This window comes from Heteronotia binoei, chromosome 1 (assembly GCF_032191835.1).
Source record: "Heteronotia binoei isolate CCM8104 ecotype False Entrance Well chromosome 1, APGP_CSIRO_Hbin_v1, whole genome shotgun sequence".
In the NCBI taxonomy this organism is placed as follows: domain Eukaryota; kingdom Metazoa; phylum Chordata; class Lepidosauria; order Squamata; family Gekkonidae; genus Heteronotia; species Heteronotia binoei.
In genome coordinates this window covers 278,978,221-279,003,612 of record NC_083223.1, presented here as the reverse complement: position 1 = coordinate 279,003,612, position 25,392 = coordinate 278,978,221, and the positions used below count along the sequence as shown (strand labels likewise).

The window sequence follows — 25,392 nt, the reverse complement described above, 5'->3', positions numbered from 1 at the left end:
CTGGGGAGCCGCTGCCAGTCTGAGAAGACAATACTGACTTTGATGGACCAAAGGTCTGATTCAGTGTAAGGCAGCTTCATATGTTCATATAAATGGGCAGGCAGTTGAGTTTTCACAGTGGAGGGTGGTCAGCAGTGAGGTATTGCAGGGCTCAGAACTAGGTCTGGTGCTTTGCAACTAGTTCATTAATTATTTGGAGTTGGTAATAAGCAGTGAAGTGACTAAGTTTGTGGATGACACTAAATTGTTCAGGGTTAGGGTTGCCAAGTCTGTGTTGGAAAATACCTGGAGACTTTGAGGGTGGATCCAGGAGAGGGCGGGTTTGGGCAGGGGCCTCAGCATGGTGCAATGCCATAGAGTCCACCCATAGAGTCCAGCTGTTTCCTTCAGGGGAGTTGAATGCTGCCAGCTGAAGATAAGTTGTAAAAGCGGGAGATCTCCAGGCCCCATTTGGAGGCTGGCAACCCTGTGTGTGAGAAGTAAGGAAGACTGGGAGGCACTCCACAGGGATCTGCCAAGACTGGGTGAAAGTGAGGTTCCAAGTGGGCAAGTGCAAAGTAATACATATTTGGAGCCAAAAATCCTAATTATAAATACACGTGCTGGGGATTATTAGGAAGGGAACTGAAAACAAATCAGCCCGTCTCATAATGCCTCTGTATAAACGCATGGTACGGCCTCATTTGGAATACTGTGACATGACGTTAACAGAATTATGCATGGGATAGAGAAGGTAGAGAATTACTTTTCACCTTTTCTCACAATATAAAAACTACGTGGGCAGTCCATGAAATTGCTGAGCAGTAGGGTTAGAATGGATAAAAGGAAGTACTTCTTCACCCGAAGAGGTAATTAACACATGGAATGAGCTGTCACAGGAAGTGCTGCTGGTTGTTAGCATAGATAACTTCAAGAGGGAATTAGATAAACATATGGAGCAGAGGTCCATCTGTGGCTCTAAGCCACAAGGCATAGATGGAATACTCCATCTGGTACAGTGATGCTCTGTCTTCTTGGTGCTTGGAGAGCAACAGTGGGGCACTTCTGGAGTTTTGGCCTTACTGGTGAACTTTCTGGTGTTTGTTTTTTGCCACTGAATGACAGAAAGTTGGGCTGGATGGGCCACTGGTCTGATCCAACATGGCTTCTCTGATGTTTTTAATGGAAGTAAAGTTTAGGGTTATAAAGTCCCTAATATTCCTTTGGATCAAAATCACTAAATATTTAAAATACTGGGTACTCCACAGAAAAAGATAATATTCAAAAGAGGGATTAACTAGAGTTTGACTTACTGGGATGGCTATAGACTTCTTCCAATTCATCTTGTACTTTGGGATCCTTCCTAATCCATCAGTTAATTGCATCAGTTTGGGGAGAGAAGAATGTGGCCAAAGGAAGAAAAAATGAGTGCACCATCAGTATATAATGCTAATTTGATCTCTTGGTCCTAAGATCCTTGAGATGTCGCTCTTTCTGTTATCATAAATTTGAGAAAGCCACAATAAACAAAATAGTAACTAATGTATTTATCTTTGGGAATGTTTATAGCAGGGACGCAGTTCTGGCTGGCTTGGAATCAGGAGGTGTGGCCTAACATGCAAATGAGTTCCTGCTGGGCCCTGACATGTTGAGAGTTTCATAGAATTCTTCCACAAATATTCCCATGTGTCCATCTGTATTTCTTTATTTACATTAATTGCCCACTTAATCATTTGAGATTTCACTACTTCATCTTCCGTAGACCATTTTAAAAGTAACTTATAGATTTTCGAAATTAATTTTTCATTATCTCCAAGCAGAACTTTTTCCATTTCTGTTTGTTCTCGTCTTATTCCTTCAGTTTTAACATCGCTTTCCACCAAACTTTTTATCTGTTGCATTTGAAACCAATCATATTTATTATTCAACTCTTCAGCAGTTTTCAGTTCTACTTTACCGCTTTGTATTTTTAGTAATTGATTACATGACATCCCTTTTTCCTCTCCTGTCTCAGCTGTTATTCTTATTACTTCTGCTGGCACTATCCAGAGTGGTTTTCTCTCATCACCATATTTCTTGTACTTCGTCCAAATATTTAGTAGATTATTTCTTATATAATGGTGAGAAAAAAAACCATCCAACTTTTTCTTTCCATAGTACATATAAGTGTGCCAGCCGAATTTATTTCCATGACCTTCCAACGTTAAAAGTTTTTTATTCAACAGCGTCACCCAATCTTTTATCCACACTAGACAAACTGCTTCATGATATAATCTTAAATCAGGTAGTTGAAATCCTCCTCTTTCTTTAGCATCTGTTAAAACTTTCATTTTAATCCTTAGTTTTTTCCCCGCCCATACAAATTCTGAAATCTTTCTTTGCCATTTATTAAATTGTTTAATAAGAGGGAGGAGGATATTAATTTTGGTTCTTATTAATTAAGGGTACCTTTAATATTAAGATTTTAAGTATATAACACCGGCAGGGGTCAAGTAACGGGGGGAGGGGTGGGTAGAAAGTAATATATGGGATAAAAAAGTAAGTATTAATGATGTAAGAAACTGAAATTTATTACCATATGTTACTAATAAGATTGTTTGAACAAGAACTAGTTCCTGCTGGGCCTTTTCTGCTCAAATAGCCCCGTATGAAACAATGGTGAGATCAGGGGTGTGGCCTAATATGCAAAGGAGTTCCTGCTGGGCTTTTCCTACAAACAAAGCCCTGTTTCTCTTTATTTACTTCATGTAAATAAAGAAAATAATATTCTAACTTAAAGTAATGCATCTACTACATGTTACGCTTGAGGGGATAAGGAGGAGTTATTTGGAGGGAGAGAGGATTTAGGGGTGAGGAAGATTAAGATTATTTGGCAGGTAGGTGAGGGGTTTGGAAGGCGAGAGATTTTATTGATGAGTGTAAAGTACTTAAATTCATCTCCAGTAACTACCCTATCCTCAACAGCAGGTCATCAAACAACCATTAGCTACATTAAAGGTGGATTATTTTTAAGAAGTTCAGACACCAAGGAGCTGGAGGTAGAGATGTTAAGCCCCCCCCCCTTCAGATTTTTTTTATCCCTGTTTTTTTCAGAGGCCTTTAAGAAGAAGAATTAAAGATTTATACCCCACCCTTATCTCTGAATCAGAGACTCAGAGTGGCTTACAATCTCCTTCGTCTTCTCCCCCCACAAAAGACACCCTGTGAGGTGGGTGGGGCTGAGAGGGCTCTCACAGCAGCTGCCCTTTCAAGGACAACCTCTGCCAGAGCTACGGCTAACCCAAGGCCATTCCAGCAGCTGCAAGGGGAGGAGTGGGGAATCAAACCCGGTTCTCCCAGATAAGAGTCTGCACATTTAACTACTACACCAAACTGGCTCTCTTAAATAAACTCCCTATGAACACATTGGAAATTGAGGTAGTAGTACTCAGAAACTCTTACGAAATACTTTCTCTTTTTGCATTAGTAACATGCTTTCAAAGACAAGATGGGAATGCTGCCAATGCATACAGCTCTTAAATCCAAGATGCATTTCTGAACCTGGAGGGATACTTAATCTTCATGAGGAGAGCATGCAGGGCTTTAATTGCTTTTCAGCTGTTACTCACCTTTCCTCGTCCTTTTGACCTGACTTCTGGTTTACTTTGTGGCTGACGTTTTCACTTCTTCCTCAAACCACTGTAATGCACTATACTCACAGGTTGGGTATTTGTTGTTGTTCAGTCGCATAAGTAGCTTATTATCCTATCTTCCTGGAGAGAAGATCAGAAGTGATTGAGGCAAAAAACTGCACCAAGAGCTCAGAGTAAATTCTGAAAGTTTAATTGGGAACTAAGCTCTCTCTGACAACAAAAATTAAGGTTCATGTGCTAATTAAGCTTCATCAGCTTGCAGTCTTCCCTCAATTATTGGGTATATTTGCAGTTTTGCTTGTGGAAAACAAAGGCACTTTATAACTTTAAAACTTCATAAATATAGCAAACATTGCAGTTTTATATGTGAAGCAAACTATAAACGATGCATTTTATGTTGTTAAAGCAGCAAAATTAGTTTTAGCTTGATAGGGAAGAAATATTGAATACATTTCTATTTTCCCCACAACCTTTTTTCCAGGAGGAAAACAACCGGGTGGGGGGGAGGGGGGGAGGCGGTCCTCAAGACTTAACATGTTTCAAAATTTTTAAAGCTCTAGGGGTAGGTCATTAATACATTTGTCACCTGAATAAAATTGGTAGAGGAGGATTTGGTTTCGCCAGTCTTACCACAATGCATTTCTAGTGGCAGAGATTCATAGAATCATAGAGTTGCCCTTGCATCTAAAAATAAGAAATAAGTGACTTCTACTGCTTAGGATTTGTGAATCAATGAGCTTCTAAGGATACAAAGGAAAGGAAAAGAATCACAGTTGGAAGGGACCTCCAGAGTCATCTAGTCCAACTTTTTGCACAGTGCAGGAAATTCACAAATACCTCCCCCCGACCCCCCATTACCCAGTTGTTTTGATGCATTTCTATATTTTAAAAAGCTACACAAAGTATAAGCTTTGACATGGTGACAAACAGCATTTGAGTAATTGATTGGTAATTATAAGAGGACATGTAGTGTAGTGGCTAAAGAAATGGACTAGCCCTGTGGAGACCTAGATTTGAATCCCCATGCACTATGAAAGAGTTCACCAGGTTGTCTTGGTGAACCTGCCTCATAGGCTTATGGCAAGGATAAAATGAAGGATGGGAGGAAAGCATGTACATCGCTCTGAGTCCCATGGAGGAAGGAAGGGATAACACCATGCACTGTAAATGGGGCTGCCCTTGAAAAGTATGCTACAATTCGTACAGAACTCAATAGCCAGGATAATAACCGGAGTGGTTTATAGACTGTACAACCCCCATCTTGATCCATCTACACTGGCTTCCAGTTTGTTTCTGGGCATGGTTTGAAGTGTTGGTCTTGACCTCCAAAGCCCTATGGTTTGGGCCCAACGTACTTGAGGTACTGCCTAATCCCGTTATGAACCCACCGGACCACTACAGACATCTGTGGAGGCCCTGCTTCCAGTGTCCCCGTGGTCTGAGATAAGTGGGTGGCAACTCAGGAGAGGGCCTTCTCAGTCATGGCACCAAAGCTCAGGAACTGTCTCCCCAAGGAGATTTGTCTGCCCCCTTATGTTGCCATCTTCCACCAACAGGTGTAGATGCTGGCATTGCATCAACAATCCAATGTGTTTTATCTTTTATATGTAGTTTAACTGGGTTTTTTTTTTACTGTTTTAATGAGGAGCTTTGGGAGGGGAACTGGATTGTCATTGTTTTAAAATGTAATTTTATCATGTATTAAACGGTTAGCTGCCTTAGTGGTCTTGTTAAGGGCAGAAAGGCACAATGCAAATCTTGTAAATAAATAAATAGCACACTAAATAAAATACGGTATTATCAGCTCTGAATGTCATTTGGAGAATTTTAAAAGCTTTTCCATTATACCCTTAAATGGCCATAGACATCTGAGGACTGAATCTAAAGGTTAGGAAGGGTGTGCGAATTGGTTTTATAAATACATTATAAATTGATACTATTTATATCAGTTGCATTATGGTAGGGGGAAAAATTCCTTTCAAAGAATAGATGTTGTTATATCCAGATTTGCTTTACTAATATGTTAGAGTAAGACTGCAATAATGGCACTTTGAGTACTTTGTCCCCATAATTATATGTGTCTGAGGCGCTGGCCGTAATCCTGCAGATCTCTCCCATTAATTTAAACAGAACTTGACTGTATCTAATTGTGCTCTGTTTTGTGGCTATGGTATATTACAGGGGTGGCCAACGGCAGCTCTCCAGATGTTTTTTTGCCTACAACTCCCATCAGCCCCAGCCATTGGCCATGCTGGCTGGGGCTGATGGGAGTTGTAGGCAAAAAACATCTGGAGAGCTACCGTTGGTCACCCCTGGTATATTAGACTGGTGTCGCGGAATGTTGGGTTGGGTCTCTTTTGAAATGGGCAAACACCTTTGAGTTGGCCTCTTTATGATCCTAACCGTTTACTTTATGATCTTAAACATACTCTTAAATATGCTCTTTATGAAATTGGCTACAGGAAGTCTTTCTGAAAGTAGCCATTCTCTTATGAGCACTAAGCTCTTCAAACACCTTAGAAGCCTCCATATTTCTGAGTTTTGACTGCAGTTATAGCATTTGGCCACCAGAGGTTTCAGTCTCTCAGCATCATGGAGCCTCTATGGAGGGCCAGATGGGGTCATTGGGTACAAGGTCAACCACTATGGCAGCCATTGGCATAAACCCAGCAACTAGGTTTAGGGAACTGGTCGCCTGAGGTGTTCCCAGCCATTATTATTATTTACATTTGGCTGCAAAATTGGTGACGTCAGAAGCACAACTGAATGACACAAGTAGCCGTGTGTGTGAGATCATAAAAAGCCTACTTAAGCTGTGGATTTTTTGGCTCACGCTGTTGATCTGGACCAGAGGGCAGCAAGACTGCCTCTGTGTCAGATTATACCACACTAATTTGGATTTAGAATCTTGGGCTGCTTTGCAGAGACAATTCTTCTGCTGAACAGCCTAAGAGAGGAAACAGCCTTTGCTGATTTAAACCACCTTTGGTTTGAGATCTCAAACACAGAAAAAATGTTCAGACTTAGAATCTAGAGCATAGCATCTACTAAGACATGGGACTTTGACTGTAAATGGGAAAATGTAATTAATAGGGGGAGTCCCTATTGGGACTTATAGTTTTCATGATTGCTTTATTGTATTTTATGCTTTATGTTCTAACTGTGTAAACTGTTTTCTGTTCTGCCTTTCTACCCATATATTTCAAGCCTTCTAAAGGAGCCTTCTTTAGTCTAAAGGAGCAACTGTACTAATGTAATCTCTTGTTTGCCTTTGTAACTGTATTTGAAGCTGAAGGAGAGCCCCTGAATAATTAATTAATACCCCCAATAATAATAATATTTGTCATATTGAGTAAAAATATGCTTTGTCTTCAGACTAAAGGGGACTGCTGTAAAACTGCCGTTAGCACAGACAGCCTTCAGTGGGTGGGTGTTCACAGATGTGTATTAGGATAAGACAAAGGGACCTCACTGAGAAGCTTCTTGCTGGAGCTGATAAAGGAAGGAGACAGGAGGAATGGAAAAGTACTAGGAGTTGCAAGAGGGTGGGGAATGTTGAATCAGATTTATGTGCCTGCCTGCTTGCTTTCTGTGTGAATAAAACTGGCTGTATGTAGAATGAATTTAACTCAAGTCATTTTGGGGGCCCATGCCCGACTGGGTTCTGCTTATGGTACCATAAAGTAAACCTTGCTTCAAACCAGTAAGTCTGTGAGGACCTCGTTATTTCTCTACTTCAAAGCCTTCTGCGCAAAGGAGAAACCTGGAGTCTAATAAACTGTTTTCGCTTTGAGAAGCCAAGGTCTTAAAACTTATTAGTGAGTATGTAGTAGCCTTCTGATAACTGCAGGTTGTTTTGGTAACTGCAGGTTTTGATTTTGGTGTTTTATATTGTTGGGGGTACAATAGAAATTCCCCAACAACTGGCATGCAGTAGGTTGACAGTAACATTCCACCAAAAGCAAATAAAAATTACTGCACAAGATGTTACAAAAACTAAAGAATAAAAAAGAATTTTTTATTCACGATTTTTTTAGTCACGTAATTTTTCTGTCAGTTTTTTATATGCATTCCTGTCATATAACACTTGTCTTGGCAACTCTTTCACAATTCTTATCCTACTGCCTCCCACTATCAATGTCTTTTCAAAAATTTTGTTCACGATTTTTCCCACTATTTCTTTCGTCATAAATCTTATGACCACATCTCTTGGCAGATTGCTCTTTTTTGCATAGAGTGAATTCACTCTATACATAAAATCGTACATATTTCTATTCCCTTCAGGATCCTCCTCCAAAAATTCTGCAATTATTTTTATTATGTATTCTTTCAAGTCAGATTCTCCATCTTCTGGTACACCTCTCAGACGAATCTGTGTCTCCATCAACTTGCAGTCATGTATTATCACCTTTTCTTGTAATTTTAATAAGGTGGAATCATGTGTTTTCACTCTCTCTTCCACCTCCTGTACTTTTTTTTGTTATTGCTACAGTCTCATTTCTGAGATTCTCTATCTCTTTTTTTAATTCTTTTTGAGTCCTCAATATCTTTTCTTATTTCTTTTTTAGAGGCAGTTATCATTTCTTTCACCCCCTTCATTATCCTGGCTTCCATTGCATCTAATTGGGCTTGCATTTTCTCCATCGAAGCAGACCTAGTACGAATTTGCTTCGGATCTGACATATAAAAAAGACTGAAAGTTTTTATCTCACCAAATTAAATTTGGACCATCAGGTTTAATAGAGTGAAGCTTGCCCTTTCCAATGAGCCCAATTTCGTCGTCTTCTGAACCTCCTAGGCTCAGATATTAATGTTTAAAGTTTTTATTTTCCCCAAAATAAAAACTTTAATAAAAACTTTGCTTCACTTTAAAATTTTTCCTTCTTTTCCCTTAATCCAATTCATTTTTTTTCACCACTGTCCAATAGTCCTTATTTTAAAATTACCAACTCAATTAACTCCACCAATTTTTAATGTCCCAGTCACTTTAAAAACGTTAAAACTTTGTCCTCCCAACAATGGCCGCCGATGTTTCTCTCTGATATTATAATCCTAGAGTAGGCTGTTTACTTCTCTTGCTTCCTTCTTCTTCCTCTGGTACTTCCTGCTTTTCCTGCCATCAAGTCTCGTTTCGCTGGTAGAGAAATCTCGCGACGTCTGATGTACTTCCTGCGTTGACTGCGCGTGCTGCAGATCTATGACGATGGGGCTACTTCCTCAACCACAGATAGACAAAACAATAAATTCCTTTCTCCTTTTAGCACTGTCTTTTAAATTTACAAAGTTCAAATTTAGCCCCTTTTCTTCTCCTTTCAGGCTTCCATTATATACAACTCCCACCTTTTAATTTTATTTTATTTAGCTTTAAGTAGTCCCGGAGTGAAAAGATAGTGATCAATACCTTTTTTTTGTAGTTTATCCAAATCGACACCAGTCTTTTGTAGATTAGATGTTTAAAGTTGTAAAAGAAGACACAGATCCTGTCGAGCTTAAGTCAAATAAATGACTCTGGAAACTTCTGTAGATGATGAATATGCAACTTCTCTCCGGAGATCCCTCAAAGGAGCCCCCTCCGGAACTCCCTTTCAGCCAAGGTAAGTTTTCTCAAAGTATCTGTGCATTTCTTGGACAATTCTCTAGCTGAGAAAAGCAGGCAGAAGGCATTAGTTTGCCTTTTACTACCCCGAACAGAAGTGCCAGCCTGCCCCCATTAAGGAAAGCAGCTCAGTTTGCCATTTTCCGATCCCGGAAGTCCGTTTTTTGCCCCAATTAATAACATACCTTTAGTAGAAAATTTTGTTTTAATTTTGTTCAGAAACATTATCAAAACATTATTAGTTGGTAGAAAGTAAATAACCTTAATGCTCCAAAACTTTTTAAACTGATGTTAAAATAAAAACTCTCAATATTGATCTTTGATCACTAATATTGTTTTGCAGTTTTATATATAAAATGGGTTTTTATCCAGATTGATCTTGTTCTTGAAAGGGTCAGGATAGATAACATTGCAAAATAATTATATTACCTGTATAGAAAAATAATATAAATCATAATCTAGCCCCATTGTTTATCTGTGGAGTTCTGCCCTTAAACTGCACCATGGCTTAACTGTGGACATGAAGTATATTAAAATATAAATGTACAGCTAGCGTAACTGCCTCCTCTTCTCTGGCAACTGAAAGAAAATGGTCTTGAATCGTTTCCAGATGTTTGAGCAGTGGTAAATTCTGAAGAAAGGGAATTCTGTAAACAGACGACAGCTATTGAGAATACAGGTTAAAACGGATAAAAGGAACAGCTCCTTTTTACAGGCCCTATGGAAGGCTAATAAGCCAGGCAGGGCCCGGATCTCAATAGGGAGCTGATTCCATCAGGTTGGGGCCAGAACTGAAAAAGCCCTGGCCCTAGTTGAGGCGAGGCAGGCGTCTCTTGGGCCGGGGACCAATTAAGAACATCAGAACAATGGTCCATCTATCCAGCCTCGTGTCTCACACAGTGGCCAATCAGTTCCTCTGGAGGGCCAACAACGGCATAGAGGCTGAGGCCTTCCCCCGATGTTGCCTCCCGGCTCTGGGATTCAGAGGTTTAGTGCCTCTGAACATGGAGGCTCTCCTCAGTCACCTTGGCTAGTAGCCAATGATGGAGCTCTGCCGAATCCCTTTAAAGCTGTTTATTCCTGCGGCCATCACTACATCCTCAGGCAGCTAATTCCACAAAATTTCCAGAAGACAATGGAATCACAGAATTCACAGAATCAGTATATAATTTTGTATGACAGACTTTGCTTTTCAGTGGCCATTTTATGATTTCAGCTTGCTTTTTATTATTGTGTTTTTCTGTGAATTGTTCGTTAGCAGCCTTGAGATTTCTCTGAAGAGTAGGGTACATGTTTCAAGATAAGTACTATTAAGCCTCCTCACAGATCAAAGTTACAGACCGTCCAGTGACTCAGCAAAAGCTGAGTGGAATGAAAACAGGAATGGAAGGTCCACAGAGCCAAGTTATGGACCAATCACATTACTTTGGAGCGCTAAGAAGCAAAATAAATGAGTCTGCTATTGAAATTAACCAGCTTCAGAAAGAAATTGACATGTGCATCCAAGAGAACTCCTCTACCTATTATATGAAAAACAGCAGAGTCTTTAGCTAGTGAGAGCAAAGAATTTCAAGGACAGCTAGTAGACTACAACATGTTGGTGGATAAACTCAACACCAATACTGACATGGAGGAAGTGATGAATGACTACAACCTGTTGAGAGCACGAAATGAGCATGAAGCTCAGAGCATAGGCACAATTTTTACAGCAAGAGAAGAGATTTTAAACTGTTATTTTGACTCAGCTGCCAAGAATTCCTTATTCTGCTTGTGAGGCAGTGACACAGTCCAGAACTGGTTAAAGGTCAACTGTTAACGCCATCTGGGGATTAATTTTAAGCCTGTAATGTTATATTTATTGTATTTTAACTGGTAATTATGATGTATTTATGTATTCTTTTATTGACGTAAATCACCCGGAGCCCTGTATATTTAGGGTCTGGGTGATTAATAAATCAAAAGTATAAATAAATAAAGTGGAGACAGTGAAGGGATGCTATATTGCCATAAGAGCTCAGGTTCCTGTCCCTCATGAAACCTGTGACTAAAAATCAAGTGTACTCATATGTTGATAGCTTCTCCTGTGTTCTGTTTGGGCTTGCATTAGAGTGACACTAATATCCTGGAACTGTTTTTTATGTAACTATGCTAACTTTTTATATTTTTAGGGTGTGATTTCTCTTCATCCTTTTTATTTTGTTGGTTCCTAAAGCAGCCAATACCTTGGGGGTCATTTTTGTGTTGGGCTATAAATCCTGACATCATTTTAATGCACGTTGTGCTGGTAGGACGCTGCCAGTTGGCACTGTTTTCTGGGACTCGGCTGTGATTTTCATTTCAGCAATGCCTACCAGGCGCCTCCAAAACAGGGCACAATTTTATGCCAAACGCTTTGCTAACCCAAAGCAAACATAGCTGTTATTCTTGGTGCTAAGAATTCAAATCAACGTATTGTCAATACGCAACATTCAAAAGCGATGAAACCCAAAGCAGTATATATTCAAGAAAATCAACCCCTACTTTTTCAACTTTCATGGGTTTGCCTAGTAGAATTGCCAATTCCTAGTTAGGAAATTCCTGGAGTTTTGGGGGTAAAGTACTGGGGAAGGCCAAGCTTGTGGAGGGGAGGGGCCTCAGCAGGTTAATTAAAGCCACAGAATCCTTTCACCAAAAGTTACTTTATCCATGGGAATTGATCACGGTTGCCTTAAGTTCAGCTGTAATACCAGATCTCCAGGCCCCACCTGGAAGTTGGTAACCCTAGGCTGATTCCATTATTTTCATCCCTTTGCAGAAGATATTACGTTCAGAATGGGAAATTCTGCTTTGTTAGCTTGTTTGTTTTTTTTTTAAATCAAAACATTACAAAGTGGAATTTCCACTTCCGCCTCTTTTTGTGGAAACCTGAAAACAAAAATTTTAGTATCCACAGATCATAAATTAGAAGGCTATGGTCCATTACTTCTGTCCAATATAATTTGTTGGGATGAACTTAAAAAAAATGCAGGAGACCATAAAAAAACTGAAACAAGTAGTTAACACCTTCTCCTTAGCCACACCTCTAGGTCTGATTAAGTTGATGGCCTTCAGGTGCTAAAATTGCATTGCTGATACAGCGCAAAGCTCTGCTCTTAACTGCTGTGCTTACAAAGAATCAAAATACTGAAAATTATAGACGTAATTCCAAGGACAAACTCCAAAAGGCAAGCAGCACTTGGAAAGAGACATTATTTCATACTTCCAGTGCTAGTTCCACCATTAGACAAAGTGAGAAGATACACTTCTGACAGCAATTCTACAGAGCAACAAATTGTCAGTTCAATTTTTATGACCGGTAGGGTACCACTTGGATTTTCTGCCTCAGGTACTTTTGGTATATAGGAAGATGAAAAGTTTCTCCTATAGAAGGGCTAAAATTTTTACCTGTGACTGTTTAATGCGTATTATTCGTGTTTGGTTTTTTTTGGTGCCATTCTTTTGTTATGCTTTGAAATTTTTTGTGATTCTTACATTTGACAACTCTAATTCAACTTGTGGGCTTAGTATGGGTAGAAAGGCAAGATAAGAGTATATTAATTAATAGTAATACCTGGTACATTTTGTGTGTGTGTGTGGGGGGTGGAAAGTAAGGCTAATAACAAAGCCACACTTCCAGAAAGCTTTTGATAAAGTTCCTCATCAAAGGCTCCTTAGTAAGCTTGAGAGTCATGGAGTAAAAGAACAGGTCCTCTTGTGGATCAAAAACTGGCTAATTAAAAGGAAGCAGAGCGTGAGTATAAATGGGCAGTCTTCGCAGTGGAGGACGGTAAGCAGTGGAGTGCCGCAGGGCTCAGTACTGGGTCCCATGCTCTTTAACTTGTTCATAAATGATTTGGAGTTGAGAGTAAGCAGTGAAGTGGCCAAGTTTGCAGATGACACTAAATTGTTCAGGGTGGTGAGAGCCAGAGAGGATTGTGAGGAACTCCAAAGGGATCTGTTGAGACTGGGTGAGTGGGCGTCAACGTGGCAGATGAGGTTCAATGTGGCCAAGTGCAAAGTAATGCACATTGGGGCCAAGAATCCCAGCTACAAATACAAGTTGATGGGGTGTGAACTGGCAGAGACTGACCAAGAGAGAGATCTTGGGGTCGTGGTAGAGAACTCACTGCAAATGTCAAGACAGTGTGCGATTGCAATAAAAAAGGCCAACACCATGCTGGGAATTATTAGGAAGGGAATTGAAAACAAATCAGCCAGTATCATAATGCCGCTGTATAAATCGATGGTGCGGCCTCATTTGGAATACTGTGTGCAATTCTGGTCACTGCACCTCAAAAAGGATATTATAGCATTGGAACAAGTCCAGAAAAGGGACCCAAGGCCATTCCAGCAGCTGCAAGAAGAGGAGTGGGGAATCAAACCCGGTTCTCCCAGTCCTTTTACCTTCCTCCCCCTCAACTGATATCCTGTGAGGTGGGTGGGGCTGGAAAGGGCTCTCTCAGGCCATTCCAGCAGGTGCGAGTGGAGGTGTGGGGAATCAAACCCGGTCCTTCCAGATAAGAGTGTGCACACTTAACCACTACACCAAACTGGCTCACCTATAATTTTAAATAGTTAAAGTGAAAGTTTCCATTATTTCAGTGGTAAGCCTGGAATCTGGGTAACTAGCTTCTTTTGAACACTGGGTCCTGGCAGTTTGATCACAAGAAGGAAGTGAAGGGTTGACGGTTCTGTCCATTCCAGTGCCACAGAAACGCTAACCACGGAGTCAAACCGACCTCGGGAGCTCCCGCAACCTGTTGGAAAGCACAAAAATTAAGAGTTTACAACAGTAGAAACCCAAGAGCTACTAAATATTCAACCCCGAGCGGGAATCTCACAACCCCGCTTCGTCCGACCGACCAACCATGAGGTAGCCTTTCACCCATTTAGAGCCTCTTGTCCACTTTGCCACCTGTTGTTCCATGTCTGGCCTTCTGGGCAAGGCCAATCCCTCCAAAACTGCAAGTTGTGAGTTAAAAAAAAAAAAAGACCCTCCCTCCCCCAAAAAGTGGGAAGGCACCTAAAAACCTGCCCAACCATTTATGCCTCAGACAAACTTGGGTTAGGGTGCGCCAGGCCGCCGGTGACGTCACGCCCGCCGTCCAATCGCGGGGCGGGCCTGCGAGACGGAGGAAGTGGCGTCAGCGTATCCCTCCGCGAGCCAGGACCCCTTTTTGTGTGTGTGTGTGTTGTTGGTTCTGTGCGTGTATCACCCCGCCGCGGCATCTATGCGTGTTTTAAAAACCTGAGGCGAGGGAGGCAGCGGCTCATGCGACCCGCCCTCCGCCATTCTCGGCGGGGCCGCAGGGGGTGCGTGTCCCTTTAAGAAGAGGAGGGGGGGGAGAAACCCCGCCAGCCTCCTCGGCTGAGCAGCGGCAGGAGGAGAAGGCGGCAGCGGCCGCCCCCAAGGCTGGAAGGTGAGTTGGCGCCATTCCGTTATGTCGGGGGAGAGAAGCAGGGGAGCGAGGAGGGAGGGAGGGGGGGCCCGACTGCGCGTGCGCGTGCGCGCGAGCGGGGATGCAGGTGGCGGTTGGGGACCGTTGGGGGAGAAACGCCGTTCGAAACCTTCGCCCCTCCCCCTCCCGCGCCGAACGTTCTTTCTGCTCTCTCGCTCGCCCCTCCCTCTTTCCCCCCCCCCTAAGGCCGAGAAAAGAAGGAGCGAGCAAAGGTGGGGGGGGGAGAAGGGTGGTTGCGCGCGCCGCCGTGTACACAAAAGCCAGCGCGAGGCGGGAGGGAGGGGGGAAGAGAGGACGGCGCGAGCCCCGACGGAGGACGGCGATTGGGGAGGAGGGGAAAGGGGGCGGGGCTTCCCTCTCGCGCTCCCTCTCTTTGCCCAATATATATTTGCCGGCGATTGGGTGGTGGTGGGGGGACGAGGGCGGGGCTTCCCTGTCGCGCTCCCTCGCTTTGCCCAATATATATTTGCCGGCGATTGGGTGGTGGTGGGGGGACGAGGGCGGGGCTTCCCTCGCTTTGCCCAATATATATTTGCCGGCGATTGGGCGGTGGTGGGGGGACGAGGGCGGGGCTTCTCTCTCGCAACCCCGCTAGGCGGCGGCATACCTGGCTCGCGCCTTGGCGGCACTTCTTTTTTTTTTTTTCTTCCCTCCCCTCTCCAGTGTGTGGATTTGAGGGAAGGAGCGCGCGGAGGGATACGCGACCCCCTTCCCCGCTCGTCTTCTTGAAGGGGCGGGACGGCTGAAAAGAAGTGAAGCGGCCCGACTGCGTCCGCCCCTTTCTCTATTTTTTTCTCCGCCAATGGAGCCCCCTTCCCTCTCATTTCCCTCACAGCCCTCGTTGAGGAGGGAGAGTGGCGGGGCCTGAGTGTTTTAAAGAAAGATCTCACACGACATAACACCCAGAATAAATCTTACTGCTGTCTCTCTACACATAAATAAATATACCGTGGCAACGTTTCCCTAAACTCTTCAGCTTTTAACTCTCGGGTGGGCGGCCATGTTGGGCAAAGGGATTATTTTTCCTTCCCTCCAGGATGGAAAACCTGAGGGGATTTTTAAAAAAAAAAAAATAATAATGCTTTGTGTGGCTTTTATATGATGTTGTTTTGGGGTTCTGTGTGGTGACCGGTGTTCCCTCTAAGCTGCAGAGTCTTCTGAGCAAAAATTCTTCTTCAAGAGCTGAAGTTGGGAGCGACTGCATGAATTAGCGTGTGCTGGGCTAAAGGAAAAGTGCGAGCTGGAGGCTAAAAATCTGAGCCGGCTCACGCTAACTCAGTTTAGAGGGAACACTGCTGGTGACGAGCTGCCTTGAGGGCAAAAAGCAGATGTGGGGTGGGGGGGGGCAAGACGATGCTGGTTGATGGAGACATGGCTGGGGTGATGGGGTTTTTTTTGGGGGGGGGGATTAGGTCCTCTTTATCATTTTTGCCTGCCTCGTTTTCCTCCTGTCCAAATTTCCCCCTCTAAGCTGTAGAGCCTTGTGAGCAAAAATTCTACTTTGTGAGCTGCTGGCATCAATTATTGCGCCTCTGCGGCCATCCTTCCTGAGCTAAGACACAAAAAGGTGTGAGCCGGAGGCTGAAAAATCCGTGAGCTCGCTCACCCTAACTCAGCTTAGAGGGAACACTGCTCCAGTCATCAGACCTTGAGAGAGGAACCGCCGTTGCTTGACCTGACTCTCGCATTCTGTATTAAATATAATATTTTATGTTCTGCAATAGGTTTGGGAGGATTTTTGAAGCCAAAATAACAAGACTGAGAGGAGAAAAAAGCCAACCCCTTCCCTGTGAATTCACACTCTGGGTGACTTTGCTCCTTCCGGCACTTTTATATCAATGGTGTTTCCATGTGGGAACTTTCAGAGAAGACGGTCTGTTAGGTGGTAACGTATGGCGGTTTCGGCTTCCCCTTGCGTGCACTGGGTGAACAATATTCATGCTGTGACCTTGGGTTTGCAACTTGTCTCTCTGTTTGAATTGTGATGGGGCACACGTGCTGTGGGAAACCGCTTTTGGGGCATGAGGTCTGAGATCTAGGTGCGTGTCTCACGGAGACTTGAATTCACAATTTCCACTTGTTGCGAGTTATGCAAACGATTGGTTCAGCTGACAAGAGAGCTTTCCCTCTGTGTGAGAAGTTGTTTTGCTAGCGAGGAGGCTGCTTGCGTCTGGGAAAGTACCACAGTACAACACACCTGTGGTATCCAATCCAATAATTCATATATGTATAATACTTAGGGGAAAAAATTGATATGAAGCGTTACATAGGTTGTACCATGTGCTTGGGGATAGGGAATCGTATGGCATAGCCTAATCTCGATAGATCTCAAGAGCTTAGCAGGGTCAGTACTTGGGAGGGGGAAACCACCAAGGAAGGCTCTGCAGAGGAAGGCAGTGGCCAACCACCTCTGCTTCTCCCTTGCCTTGAAAGCCCCTTGCTGGGGTCACCAGAAGTCTAAGCTAAGCAGGATTGGTAGTTGGATGAGAGACCACCAAGGAAGGCTCTGCAGAGGAAGGAAAAGGCCAACCACCTCTGCTTCTCCTTTGCCTTGAAAGCCCCATGCTGGGATCACCAAAAGTCTAAGCTAAGCAGGATTGGTAGTTGGATGAGAGACCACCAAGGAAGGCTCTGCAGAGGAAGGAAAAGGCCAACCACCTCTGCTCCTCCCTTGCCTTGAGAGCCCCTTGCTGGGATCACCAGAAGTCTAAGCTAAGCAGGATTGGTAGTTGGATGAGAGACCACCAAGGAAGGCTCTGCAGAGGAAGGAAAGGGCGAACCACCTTTGCTTCTCCCTTGGCTTGAAAGCCCCTTGCTGGGATCACCATAAGTCCGTTGACTTGCCAGCATATACATGCATAATGTGCAATAAAACAATAAGGTGGTGGGTTATTATTAACCGGGTGTAGGAGACTACTGCTGAGAGAGTGGTTTTAACCAAAGGTACCCAAAATAATTTATGTCTGAGCTGAGATTTAAATGGAATTTAGCAGCTCAGAATTTATGGTTGACTGACTCTTTACCTTCCACAGCTGCAAGGATTTTGAGCAAACTCTTTATGGGGCAGTGGCTTCCGTGTCAGAATTTCGTAAAGCGTGAACCATTCCTAATGCTGAGTGAGTCCTGTCCCATATATTTTGCCCAAATCACACCCCTTTCTGCTTGATTATGGTGCTTATACCTGATGCGTTAAGAAGATAAAACCCTCTTAGATCTGACAGAAAGTGCACTGAAAGACTCCTGTGTTCTAGAAATAATGGGATTTTGTCATACTTTAGTGTAGGGGTGGCTTAATGTAAGAGCTATATAGAATATTCGTCAGATCTTTGAGAGCTGCAAACCATGAATGTCAGATCTTTGAGAGCCACAAAGAAGGGAGGGAAGGAAGGAAGCCAAATAGACGAGAGAGAGGTGGATAGAAAGCAACTTTAAATGCATTCTGCAAGCTTCTAGCTGGCTTGGCTTGGAGAAGTGATTAAAAAAAAATGCTTTCTCCAAGCTGGCCAGTGGGGTGGAGGAAGGGCTTTCAAGAGCCATGCAATATGTGTGAAAGAGCACATGTGGCTCTTGAGCCACAGTTTGGCCACCCCTGTTTTAGTGGATGCAAGATCTGTAAATATCCCAGATGCCTAGTAACCTGGGTGTATAAGAAAGGGATGAAATGGTTTACTGCCCTTGAAAGAACTGCATCACATGGCACTAATTTCTTAAGAAACGTGGCCAAGTGCAAAGTAATGCACATTGGGGCCAAGAATCCCAGCTACAAATACAAGTTGATGGGGTGTGAACTGGCAGAGACTGACCAAGAGAGAGATCTTGGGGTTGTGGTAGAGAACTCACTGCAAATGTCAAGACAGTGTGCGTTTGCAATAAAAAAGGCCAACGCCATGCTGGGAATTATTAGGAAGGAATTGAAAACAAATACAAGTTGATGGGGAGTGAACTGGCAGAGACTGACCAAGAGAGAGATCTTGGGGTCGTGGTGGAGAACTCACTGAAAATGTCAAGACAGTGTGCGTTTGCAATAAAAAAGGCCAACGCCATGCTGGGAATTATTAGGAAGGAATTGAAAACAAATTGAAAACAAATACAAGTTGATGGGGTGTGAACTGGCAGAGACTGACCAAGAGAGAGATCTTGGGGTCGTGGTAGAGAACTCAGTGAAAATGTCAAGACACTGTGCAATTGCAATAAAAAAGGCCAACGCCATGCTGGAAATTATTAGGAAGGAATTGAAAACAAATTGAAAACAAATACAAGTTGATGGGGTGTGAACTGGCAGAGACTGACCAAGAGAGAGATCTTGGGGTCGTGGTGGTGAACTCAATGAAAATGTCAAGACAGTGTGCGGTTGCAATAAAAAAGGCCAACACTATGCTGGGAATTATTAGAAAGGGAATTGAAAACAAATCAGCCAGTATCATAATGCCCCTGTATAAATCGATGGTGCGGTCTCATTTGGAATACTGTGTGCAATTCTGATCACTGTACCTCAAAAAGGATATTATAGCATTGGAAAAAGTCCAGGAAAGGGCATCTAGAATGATTAAAGGGTTGGAACACTTTCCCTATGAAGAAAGGTTGAAACGCTTGGGACTCTTTAGCTTGGAGAAACGTCGACTGCGGGGTGACATGATCGAGGTTTACAAGCTTATGCATGGGATGGAGAAAGTAGAGAAAGAAGTACTTTTCTCCCTTTCTCACAATACAAGAACTCATGGGCGTTCAATGAAATTGCTGCGCAGTCGGGTTAAAACAGATAAAAGGAAGTACTTCTTCACCCAAAGGGTGATTAACATGTGGAAATCACTGCCACAGGAGGTGGCGGCGGCTACAAGCATAGCCAGCTTCAAGAGGGGGTTAGATAAAAATATGGAGCAGAGGTCCTTCAGTGGCTATTAGCCACAGTGTGTGTATATATATATATATATTTTGGCCACTGTGTGACAGAGACTGGATGGGCCATTGGCCTGATCCAACATGGCTTCTCTTATGTTCTAAGAGCCCTTTATGTTACAAAATGTTCTGGGTAAAGGGTATATTTTATTGCCATGTACCCATCCCTCTAGCACTTGTTTCTTTTGCTGTATGCTTATTTATTTAGAGAGTTTTAGACCAACTCTTCTCTGAAATTGGACCCAAGATGGGTTACAGTTTAGAGAGAAAGTTCAAGTCTAGTGGCATCTTTAAGACCAACAAAGTTTTATCCTGTATATACATACAGATATATAGCTACAGATACATATCAGGGGTGACCAACAGTAGCTCTCCAGATGTTTTTTTGGCTACAACTCCCATCAACCCCAGCCAGCATGGCCAATGGCTGGGGCTGATGGGAGTTGTAGGCAAAAAACCATCTGGAGAGCTACCGTTGGCCACCCCTGATATATATAAAAGCCTAGCCATATTGGGGGTGACTAACCTACCCTCCCTTTGGCTGAATCCCATGAGGGTACAACCCCACCCTCCGGCCCCAGGACAGATGAGGATAGGGCCACTGGGGAAGCTGCCTTTGCACTCTGTTGGTCCATTCCGCCAGCTCCTCCATTCTAACACTGCACTCACTTTCCCCTCAGTGGCTGTTGCTAGGCAACCATGACATCCAGTGCAGCATAGGAATTATCACTTCAGAGCAGTGCCTGCTGGACCCAGGGTTTTGCTAGGGAAGCTTCCTGGGTGATTTCAGACGAGTCACAGACTTTCAGCCTAACCCACCTGACAGGGTGGTCGTCAAAAGAGGGAGAGAAGAATGATGTAAGCTGCTTCGATCCTCATTGTGGAAAAAGACTGCATTTTTCCTAGGTAGAGGATGCAGGGATAGACAGCTGAAGTCAGAGGGGCAGATAAAGGTAGGTTGATGGTTGGCTGGGGAGATAGGGTTGCCAACTCCAGAGTGGGAAATTCCTGAAGATTTAAAGAGTGGAGTCTGGAGGAGGTGGGGTTTGAGGAGGGGTGGGACCGCAGACAGGTACAATGCCATAGACTCCATCCTCCAAACTAGCCATTTCCTCCTGGGGAGCCATTGTTGCCAATCTCCAAGTGAGGGCTGGAGATCACTCAGAATTACAGCTGCTCTCCAGATGGCAGACATCCGTTTCCCTGGAGAAAATGGTGGACTCTGTGCCATTATACATTGCTGGGGGCCCTCCCATGATATCCAGTAGCACTTAGCGCTTATCTGTGACTCTGCCCCTGTCTCTTTTGCCCCCATCCCTTCTTTCTCAATTTACCTCCCTTCTCTGATAACCTACCCCACATTTCTCCACTTTCTCCCTTTCCCTTCCAAACAGCTACCTTTTCAACATGCCTTACCTCTCTCTACCCTTCCCTTCCCTCCCCAGCCCTCCCCCAGGCAATGGCACTCACATAGAGCCTCTTTCTAGGGACCGTTGTATTTCTTCCCACAGGCTCCTGAGAGTACTGCCTCCTCACGTCCAGTGTGATTCAGGCCAAGGATACTGCATTTCACCGTTCAACAGCCGTCCCGTTTCACTTCTCACGTCGGCTCTCCCTCCCTACTAATACTATCATTCAGCCCACAGTGCATGCTTCATACTACACATTCCCGCACCTGTGAAAGGTTCACACCGTTCGTGGCCCGCTTTCATACGCTGCGACACTGTAGGCAACACTGTGACCCATCCCCCTTCTGATCCTCACCGTGAGGAACACTGAGCCTGCACCCCCTTGCCAAAGACAGCCTCGATGGTTTACCATCACAAGAACCTTCCGGGGCAGAGGAGACGACTCCCGCCAAGCGAACACGCCGATGCTAAACGCCGAAAGGCAGCATACATGAGAGCACGGCGCCTCAAATTCGCTGACCTGCAGCGTATGCGCGATCGCCGCTGTTCTGCGACCCCAGAGCAGGCCGCAGATGATAAACGGCGCTGGCATAATTTCTGCATTTTCAGAACATCAAACAAGGCACCCCGTAAAAGAGCACATACCAAACACGCTGTCGCTACGAGAAGCGAGACCCTGTACCTCCGGCAGAGGCGGCAGCAACGCACTGCTGAAGAAAGGTATGATGAACTTTAGCTTCTGCTCGGTCATCGTCATGGTGTGAGACGCGGCGTTTTTACACTGAGTACCAATGCCGGGACAGTCAACCAGAGCCTCTTCCTAGAGCCCGTTGTATCTCTTCCCCCAATGGGCCTTATTCCTAACTCAAGGTATAAGCTTTCATGTGCATGGACACTTTTTCAAATACGTTGAAATGGACGCTAACCAATCCATAAATATAGGTAGAGAGCGAGTAGGAAGTATAGCATTGAGGGTAATAAAGGAATTTACAGATGCAAGGACCGAACTAGAATAGTGTTGCCAGGTCCCATCTGGCAACCGGGGGGGGGGGGACTTACCAAAAGCAGCAGGGAGCGATGTGTCCATGCCACTGCCCATGTGATCCAGATGTGATAGCACATCTGGAACTTTTTATTTTTTATACTGGATTTATATTCCATCCTCCACTCTGAATCTCAGAGTCAGAGCGGCGCACAATCTCCTTTACCTTCCACACAACAGACACCCTGTGAGGTGGGTGGGGCTGAGAGAGCTCTCACAGCAGCTGCCCTTTCAAGGACAGAGTCTCAGAGCCACTCACAATCTCCTTTCCCTTCTTCCCCTACAACAGACACCCTGTGAGGTGGGTGGGGCTGAGAGAGCTCTCACAGCAGCTGTCCTTTCAAGGACAGAGTCTCAGAGCCACTCACAATCTCCTTTACCTTCCTCCCCCACAATAGACTACCCTTTGATGTGGCTGGGGCTGAGAGGGCTCTCACAGCAGCTGCCCTTTCGAGGACAACCTCTGCCAGAGCTATGGCCGACCCAAGGCCATTCCAGCAGCTGCCAGTGGAAGAGTAGGGAATCAAACCCGGTTCTCCCAGAGAACAGTCCGCACACTTGACCACTACGCCAAATTGGGGCAACGCTCTGGTATGTGAGTAAAAACTCTATGGTAAATTTGGTTTCTGCCATAAAGTTTTTGCCCAAGTACCAGAGCATCGCCCTGACATCCCAGCTGTGATGACGTCATTTCCGAGTCGCGTGGGCAGTGATGTAGATATGTTGCTGCATGGCAGATGGTTCTCCCATTTTTTTAAGTTAGTGCCCCCCCCACACCACTGGTCAGCTCATTGACAGTGGGGAGGCGGGGCCTGGCAGCAGGGAACCCCCCACCTCCACTGGAGGGTCTGGCAATCCTATAGTACAGGGGTGGCCAACGGTAGCTCTCCAGATGTTTTTGCCTACAACTCCCATCAGCCTCAGCCAGCATGGCCAATAGCTGGGGCTGATGGGAGTTGTAGGCAAAAAAACATCTGGAGAGCTACCGTTGGCCACCCCTGCTATAGTAGAATAACAAGCTTAGTTTAGATGGGCACCATGTGTTGGAGTTTAATTCTGGGGGGAGGAAAAACATAGTGAAGGAAATCATTATATCAAAATTGGAGATTGATGGGCAGATGTCCCCTTCTTAACTGTGCAGCGCTAAGAGTAATTAACGAGACCCTGCTATCATGCTCCATCCCTAGGATTTGAACCTAGGGGAGGTGGCCATGGCTCCTTGGTGAAGCGCCCGCTTGGCTTGCAGAAGGTCCCCGGCTCAGTCGCCAACATCTCCAGTGAAAAGGACCGGCAGCAGGTGATGTGAAAGACCTCTGCCTAAGATCTTGGAGGGCATCTGCAGACAGCACTGACCTTGGTGGACCAAGGCTCCGATTCAGGATGCGGCAGTGTCGCTCAAACATTTCTTCCATTTCCGAACTATCCGTCACCTTAAAAAACTTATCATAATATTAAACCTAAAATCTGTAGCCTCCCATTTAAGCCGTTCCTTCTTGTCCGATGGAAATTGGGTACAGCAGAAAATTGTTCCTTTTTTCCTCCCTTTTTAATATGTTTTAAGTGTTCTAAAGCAGGAGTGTTGCCTTTTTGTGCTAAACATGCCGAGCACCTTCGGACCTTCTGCAGGTTGCCTGTCCTAACAGTTCTTTTGCAAATAGCCTTGCTCAGAACAGAAAAATATATTCTGGAATGTTCCTTACTGTCAGCTTATGGAATCTTGCACATAGCACTTCTGTTCGTACAACCTAAAAACCGCATTGAACTTCTGTACCATAGCAACCTATTGTTGACTCTTTATCTGCTTGCCGAACCTTTCTTTGAAGCTTCGCTGGCTAGTAAGTGTATTCTGCCTCTTACTCGCCTGTTTGGTTTAATGCTTATCTTCTGTCTCTGTTGAATTCTGTTTGTTTAAGGCATTATTTTTAGCCTTCCTCTCTACTTGCCGATGTCTCAGGCCAGGTTACGGGCAGGGTTACCACTTTCTGGAAGTCAGTGAAACGGAAATTGGTCAGGGAAAGTCAGGAAAATTGGTCTGAAGTCAGGGAAAGTCAGGAAAATTGGTCTGAAGTCAGGGAAATTGTGATTAAAATATATTCAAGCAGTAGATTTTCGACCTGCTGCTGCAAGAGCATGATGTGTTCTTTTGGAAACTGGAATAGAGAAGCAGCAGAATACACGTAAAACTTAAAGATGCCCTTTCCCAGCTTCACCTTTTTATTTATTTATTTAATTAATTGGATTTATATCCCGTCCTCCCCGCCAAAGCAGGCTAAGCTCCACCCCCAGCAACCAGTCTAATGTGTTTGTTGAGCTCTGTCCCTGCACAGGGTAAATGCCTGTGGCATTTGCAAAGCAAGGCTAGTTTAAACGTTTAGCAAAATATGCAAAGTTTAAACATCTACCTGCCAGTGCTGCATTTAATATAAAGATAAGCATGTTTTTGGGTCATGCTTGTGTATGAAATGGATGTTTTGTGGCCTGCTAAACCTAACACAGAGTGGCAAAAGAGTTTTGCAGCCGTTGGATTTCACAGACAACTAGCACTTTCTTCTCTGCACCATGCAAAGTAAATTTTGTTCCTGCTGGAGTTTACAGACTACCAGCTCTGTCGCCCACTTTCCTGCATAAAGGTTGTAAATGAGGGTTGTCTGCTTCTCTAGATTGCAGAAACTCCACTGTTGCTGCTGATCTGTTTATTACACTTTCTGGAACGTGAAACTGAAACTTTCCCAGCTTTGGAAAGTTCCTACTTGTTAGCATTCAGAGTTTATTTGAATTGAAGTTTGTATCTTGGTGTAATTTTTGGTGCAATTGCAAAACAGATGTTGCTGCAGTTAATGTTGAAAGAAGCTGATATTAAATCTCTTACTTTGACAAATATTTTTGCAGTCGACTTGTGTAGTTGTAGAGTAGAACATTTCATTAAGAAGATGATGATATTGGATTTATATCCTGCCCTATACTCTAAATCTCAGAGTCTCAAAGTGGTTACAATCTCCTTTACCTTCCCCCCTCACAACAGACACCCTGTGAGGTAGGTGGGGCTGAGAGAGCTCTTACAGTAGCTGCCCTTTCAGGGACAACTCCTATGAGAGCTGTGGCTGACCCAAGGCCATTCCAGCAGCTGCGAGTGGGGAATCAAATCCAGGTTCTCCCAGATAGGGGTCTGCGCACTTAACCACTACACCAAACTGGCTCTCTGTTAAGCCTGGCATTAATGCAACATGACCTATTTATTTTTAAACTTGTGGTTATATTTGAATGGTGGTCAGGGAAATTGACAAATGTTGGTCAGGGAAATGAAAAATAAAATTTTAGTGGCGACCCTGAAGCGTGTTTAACATACCCCTCACAGTAAGGG

The 25,392-nt window shown here is 44.1% G+C and overlaps 1 protein-coding gene across 2 annotated transcripts in view; it reads left to right on the top strand.

Annotated features, from left to right (window-relative positions):
* The first annotated feature begins 14,399 nt into the window (after nucleotides 1-14,399).
* The window catches only part of POGZ (pogo transposable element derived with ZNF domain), a 129,976-nt gene continuing 118,983 nt past the window's right edge, over nucleotides 14,400-25,392 (top strand). The window contains exon 1 of one of the 2 annotated variants that reach the window (XM_060256175.1): nucleotides 14,400-14,645. The gene's annotated coding sequence lies outside the window, so the exon portion shown is untranslated. The remainder of the gene's footprint in view (nucleotides 14,646-25,392) is intronic. The other variant, XM_060256183.1, reaches the window with a different exon arrangement.